The sequence below is a fragment of the Aegilops tauschii genome, chromosome 7 (genome assembly GCF_002575655.3).
Source record: "Aegilops tauschii subsp. strangulata cultivar AL8/78 chromosome 7, Aet v6.0, whole genome shotgun sequence".
Taxonomy (NCBI): domain Eukaryota; kingdom Viridiplantae; phylum Streptophyta; class Magnoliopsida; order Poales; family Poaceae; genus Aegilops; species Aegilops tauschii.
This window is the reverse complement of record NC_053041.3, coordinates 355,651,782-355,658,926: the sequence shown is the minus strand read 5'-3', so window position 1 is coordinate 355,658,926 and position 7,145 is coordinate 355,651,782.

Here is a 7,145-nt window from a genome sequence, read left to right as displayed (position 1 = left end):
AGAGGGGAAATGAAAAAGTGAATAGTTATTACTTCAAGATTATTTTTTCTATATTTCAATTTTAAATTAAAATAAATAAATGTCATGACATGTCAATAACATTTCTTTTTGAAAAAACTGAGGTTGTGTCTAGAACCTTCTGCATAAGGAGAAAAATTGTTGGCTATTGTGTTCTGATGAAAAGAACAAGGAATTTTTCACGAGTTCGTACTAGAAAATATGAAGTCTTTCTGAAAATTCCAACATAAATTTTATCATAACATATGTGCTTTAGTTGTAATTTTCAATTTTTTCGTATTTTGCTTATACATAAGAATCTCACGTGCAAAGCACGTACAAATGACTAGTATAAGATAGTTAGTGATGAGGGTTCGCATGCTATCAGTAAAATATGTTGATGAAAACTAAGCACATTGCAGATTCATCAGATTAATTCGAGCCACATGGAAAACCCATTTATCCAAACCAAGCATGATTAAGAACTAGGAAATATAGCAGTTTTATATGTTTCTCATGTATTATGTGCAGCCAAATTTGATTTATTCCTTACATGCATAACAATACAAAATTCTACCGACGACAATTGGACATTACATTGCAGAATTGAACCAAGCAGTTAACTAAACACCACAACAAATGAACTAAACATTAACTGAGCACCACATTGCAGAATATAACATACTCCTAATAGAAGATCAGATAGTTAAACAAACCAAGCATGCTTAACAACTTGGAAATGTAGCAATTGTATTAGTTTCTCATGTATTTAGTACATCCAAATTCGATTTATTTCTCACATGGTATACAATAACAAAATGCACTGACAACAATTGAACATCGCATTGCAGAATTGAACCAAATAGTTAACTAAACACCACAACAAATGAAACAAACGTTAACTGAGCACCACATTGCACAATATATAACATACTAGAAGATCAGACAGTTAACCAAACCAAGCATGCTTGACAACTTGGAAATATAGCAATTGTATTTGTTTCTCATGTATTTTGCAAAGATAAATTTGATTTATTTCTCACATGGAAGACAATAAAAAATTGCACTCTGAAGAATAGAACATCACATTTGCAGAATTGAACCAAACAGTTATCTGAACACGACAATTAATTAACCAAACAGTTAATAAGTGAGCACCACATTGCACGACATATAGAACATATACACTAGAGCAATAGATTGCATGGTAAAAGTAGATAGGACAATTCACTAGAATTTGTTAATGAAAGGCAGGAGCAGTACATGCAATGGGTAAACCGAGCATGCTTAACCGGTGTAGCTAGCAAACTGAACATAGGTCCCTATAGTGAGCTAATAAGACAAGCTACTCCTCATTGTTGGAGATATCGATGATGATTGGCTCTATGACATGGAAGAGGGCGAGGCCTCCACATCATGGGTGCCCTCCTCGTAGTGGTAAGTTGCCTAAGCCGCTCTGGGCACCAACCTGCTGGCTCTCTAGTTGAGGTAAGCACGGGAACACCGAGAAAACACCTCGTAGTCTTCATCGAAGGCAGCGATGGTGGCTGTGAGAAAATGCCACGAACCGTTGTTTAAAGCAGCCAACTGCGTCGCGGGGTCGGCGCGCGAGGCATCGATGGTGGCCTCGATGGCGAGGTGCTCCTCTAAGATCTGGGGGTCGGCAAGAATGGCAGCCATTGCGACCTCATTCGTGCGTGCGGCCGCGATTTGCTTCTCCGCTTCCAAATGCTCCTTGAGCTCCTGGCTATACTGCGTGCACCATGGCTTAGGGCGGCGCTTATTTGGGGGAGGGGTCGGTGATTTGGGTGGAAGGTGTCGCGCCGGCGGTCAGGGCATGTGGGATGTGGAAGGAGGAGGAGGATGGGGGTCGGGTGTGGATTACCTGCCTGGATCGACGAGGCCGAGCAGCCTGAAGTGTGACGCTCCCGATTCAATCGTACACTAATCATACACACAAACGTGCACGATCAAGATCAGGGACTCAAGGGAATATATCACAACACAACTCTAAAAATAAAATAAGTCATACAAGCATCATAATACAAGCCAGGGGCCTCAAGGGCTCGAATACAAGTGCTCGATCATAGACGAGTCAGCGGAAGCAACAATATCTGAGTACAGACATAAGTTAAACAAGTTTGCCTTAAGAAGGCTAGCACAAACTGGGATATAGATCGAAAGAGGCGCAGACCTCCTGCCTGGGATCCTCCTAAACTACTCCTGGTCGTCGGCGGCCTGAACGTAGTAGTAGGCACCCTCGGTGTAGTAGGTGTCGTCGTCGACGGTGGTGTCTGGCTCCTGGGCTCCAGCATCTGGTTGCGACAACCAGGAAGAAAGGAAAGGGGGGAAAGGGGGAGAAAAGCAACCGTGAGTACTCATCCAAAGTACTCGCAAGCAAGGATCTACACTACTTATGCATGGGTATCTGTGTAAAGGGGCAATATCGGTGGACTGAACTGCAGAATGCCAGAATAAGAGGGGATAGCTAATCCTATCGAAGACTACGCTTCTAGCAGCCTCCATCTTGCAGCATGTAGAAGAGAGTAGATGGTAAGTTCACCAAGTATCATCGCATAGCATAATCCTACCCGGTGATCCTCCCCTCGTCGCCCTGTGTGAGAGCGATCACCGGGTTATATCTGGCACTTGGATGGGTGTGTTTTATTAAGTATCCGGTTCTAGTTGTCATAAGGTCAAGGTACAACTCCGGGTCGCCTGTTACCGTGGACATGGCTATTCTCATAGATCAACTTCCCTGCAGGGGTGCACCACATAACCCAACACGCTCGATCCCATTTGGCCGGACACACTTTTCTGGGTTATGCCCGGCCGCGGAAGATCAACATGTCGCAGTCCCACCTAGGCACAATAGAGAGGTCAGCACGCCGGTCTAAATCCTATGCGCGCAGGGGTCTGGGCCCATCGCCCATTGCACACCTGCACGTTGCGTACGCGGCCGGAAGCAGGCCTAGCCTAGCAGGCATTCCAGTCCAATCCGGCGTGTGCCGCTCAGTTGCTGACATCACGAAGGCTTCGGCTGATACCACGACGTCGAGTGACCATAACTGTTCCCGCGTAGTTGGTTAGTGCGTATAGGCCAGTGGCCAGACTCAGATCAAATACCAAGAACTCGTTAAGCGTGTTAAAATTGGAGTATCCGCGAACGCCGACCAGGGCCAGGCCCACCTCTCTCCTAGGTGGTCTCAACCTGCCCTGTCTCTCCGCCACAAAGTAACAGTCGGGGGCCGTCAGGAACCCAGGCCCACCTCTACCGGGATGGAGCCACCTACCCCTTCAGCCCCCATCTCCGAACAGTATCATAAGTAATGTAACAATATAAAGTATAAAGTATATAGCATATGCCTGTGATCACCTCCCGAAGTGATCACGGCCCAGTAGTATAGCATGGCAGACGGACAAGAGTGTAGGGCCACTGATGGAACACTAGCATCCTATACTAAGCATTAGGATAGCAGATAAGGGTAACAACTATAGCAATAATGACAGGCTATGTAGCAGAATAGGATTAACTAAAAGCAGTAACATGCTACACTACTCTAATGCAAGCAGTAGAGAGAAGGAATAGGCGATATCTGGTGGTCAAGGGGGGGCTTGCCTGGAAGCTCAGCCGAGAAGGAGGGGTCGTCAACACCGTAGTCGTACTGGGTAGCAGCAGCGTCGGTCTCGGTGTCTAGCGAGAGAAGGGGGGAAGAAACAATAAATACAATACAAACAAATGCATGACGATGCATGACATGACAAAGCGTGATGCTAGGTGTGCCCAAACGCGGTAGTAGGTGATACCGGCGAAGGGGGAAAACATCCGGGAAAGTATCCCCGGTGCTTCGCGTCTTCGGACAGATGAACCGGAGGGGGAAAGTTGTGAGTTCGATAGGTTAGGGATGTGTGGCGGACGATCCGGCTGCGTATCCGGATTCGTCTCGTCATTCTGAGCAACTTTCATGTACAAAGTTTTTCCATCCGAGTTAAGGTTTATTTTATATTAATTTTAAAAGATTTAATCATTTTTAGAATTTACCTAATTATTTTAAATCAGCATTATCCAGAATAGTGCATGCTGACGCCAGCATGATGTCAGCAGTCAACAGGGCGTTGACTAGGTCAAACTGACGCGTGGGTCCCAGCTGTCATACTCTGATTATTCTAATTAGGGTATAACTAATCTAATTACTGTTTAATTAAACTAATTAATTAATTAGATCACTAAGCAGAGTTAACTAACTTAATTAATTCGCTAATTAATTAATTCATTAATTAATTTATTATTTTCATTTTTATTTATTATTATTAATTTTCAAAATTCCTTTTTGTTTTGTTTTTTTATAAACGTTCTGGGGGGGAGGCGTTTGTCATAGGCCCATAGGGGCCTATCGGGTTCGGGCGCTCGGGTGCGGATGTCACCCGAGCGGGTGCTGGGCAGCGGGTGCCCATCGGGGCGGACCCGAGGCGACGGGGCGGGCGCGTGTGTGCGCCGGAGCGAAGGTGAGGCGGTTGCGGGGGCGCTCCGTGAGCGGGCGCGGCCACGCACGAGCGGGCGAGCGTGGGGGCTGAAGTGGTGGTGGCGGCAGCGCCGCAGCATAGCAGCTGCTGCTGTAGCTCGCGGTGGGGCACGGTCAGGAGTGGCAAGGGGTGGGACGGCGTGGCCGACACGGTGGTGCGTGTGCGCGCGGTGGCGCATCGAGGGAGGCGCGGACGGCGCGGGGACAGGGGAGGACGAGGCCTCACCGTGGGAGCGTAGGGTCAAGGCAGTGGGGCGCGGGGAGGAGACGGTGACGACGGCGACGTGGTGACGAGGTGCAGCGGCACGGCAGCTCCGGTGAGGTGTTCAGGACGACGACGAGGTGGCCGTGGCGGTGGCGTTCCGGGCGGCGACGGCGGAACGATGCAGAGGCGGGAGGCGTCGCGACGAGGTGGGCTTCGGGGAGGAGGGCGAGACGTGCGGCGAGGTGCGGCACTGGGGTGGGCGCTGGCGTCCGGGCGCGGGGCGACGCGCTCGCCGGAGTCTTTGCCCCTCGATCTTGATCGATGGAGGGGCAGAGGGAGCGAGTGAATCGGGGGGTGGGCGGTCGAACCGCTAGGGTTTGGCTGTCCAGGGGGAATAAGGTGGAGTGAGAGGGGGGCGGTTGGGCTAATGGGCTGGCCGGCTGGGCCGTTTGGCCCAGTTTGCCAGGGGGGTCCCTTTTCTGTTACTTTAATTTTGAATTGTTCTTCTTTTCTTTTATTTCTTTTTCTGTTTTAGCTTAGTTTCTTTTCTTTTCAAATCTAGGTTTACAAAATCTACTAACACCTAAATTAGTAATAGTAGTTATACTCTGCCACAATTATTTTTGAATACAAAAAGTGGTTTGCAATAATTTAATCATTTAAGAGACATTCAAATAATTGTTTCAACTACTGTTTTACTTATCTTAGAGCATTTAATTATTTTATAAAAATGTGGTTTTTTCATCAAAGTAATGTATGGATTATTTGCCGCAAATCGAACATTTTAGTTTTGACTTTTGATAACTTTATATTGTCTTAACTTCAATCCGAATCTTGAATTTGAATCCGTTTCGAACTAATGCAAGATCATCAACAGTAACCGAGGTGACGTGGCATTGTTAACGCGGGATTACTGTAGCCTAATTATCCAGGCGTCACAATTCTCCTCCACTACAAGAAATCTCGTCCCGAGATTTAAGAGGGGTCTAAGTGGGAAAGTTTTGGTTACGAAATTCTAACGGATCTTCTCGTCTTTGGTTGCTGTTCTCGAAGAGGTCGATCCATTACATTGATGTCTTTATTTCTCTGCTTCAGGTCATCATGGTGAAGTCGTCCTTTTCTTCGGGAACTCCAACGTACTTACGAATAGGTAAGGGGCAGCTCGGCTACGACATAATACTTATGAGGGAAACAATCTGGGGTTAACCCATGAATGAGCATAAGAGTATCTCTCGAGTTGAACCAATAAAATATGTCGAGAGTAAGGTACGAAGGTACAATAAGAGGTCCCAAGCGGATAGATAGTTGCTCGAAGTCTGAACCAGAGTGAGAAAGGGGTTCGGAGCAATGAGAGTAAGTATTGCGTCTGATACCAGAATAGAGCACTAGGAAGGAGACCCATGAATTACATACGAAACCAAACATGATGATTGACTTTGGGAACAGGGGTGTACAGGAGAGTCAGGCTTCGATCCTGTGGAACTGTGGGTTATGGGCCCACCATGTGGATTAAAAGTAGGAAGCGTTGATATCTTGCAGGGTCATGATAGCAAGACATGTCAGAGGGTAGCCTATCAGTTATGTTGGCAACAATGTCGATACCAAGGGCGAGGGACGAAGAGAACCATTTTCCTGCTCGTTGAACGAGGCGGACCATTAGGCAAAGTTCTCGTCCATCGGTGGCTACCGAATGTCATCAATTATAGTAATAGGGTCTTACTGGCAGAGTTGTACCACGAGGTGCTTACCTAAGCAGGGAATTACCACTGCTCAGTTAAGTAGATTATAAGAAAGTTTGAACAAAACAACGGAAAGGAAAATGTGTTTAAACACATATATCAGGGGTATATCCTTCCCTAGGACAAGCAGAGCATGATATCCACGACATGATAGAAAGTAGAAAACCATTTAGGTAAGGGGAGAGGAATTTAATGACATTACCCAAACAACGGTGTTTGGATAATTGATAAAGAAAATTTAGCATTGTGCTTCAAATGTTTCTATTGAAATTCGGAGTACCACAGACATGCTTCGAGATAGCATTGACATGGTCTTCAAGCAAAGGTCAGACTTCGGATACACGAAGGATCCATCAGGAACAACTTATAGAATAATTCTTACAATTTCCTCTTCGAAGAATGGCTAACCTTGCTAAATAGGAAACTATAACAATAGGTCCTCCGACCAAGTGTGCAAGGCATGACATCACCTTTCCGGGTCATATAAAGACCAATGTTATAACTCTTGAAAATATGTTCCAACCATCATATCTGACCAAGATTCAGATCTGATTGGTGTTAGGATAACTCATATTCAGGAAGCCTGAAAGAAAAGGAAGGTGCGACACAAATTGACGAGAAGACATCGTAAGAGTTTTGGGAAATGAACTATGGGAGCAGGTTCCTGAAACAATAGTTCAT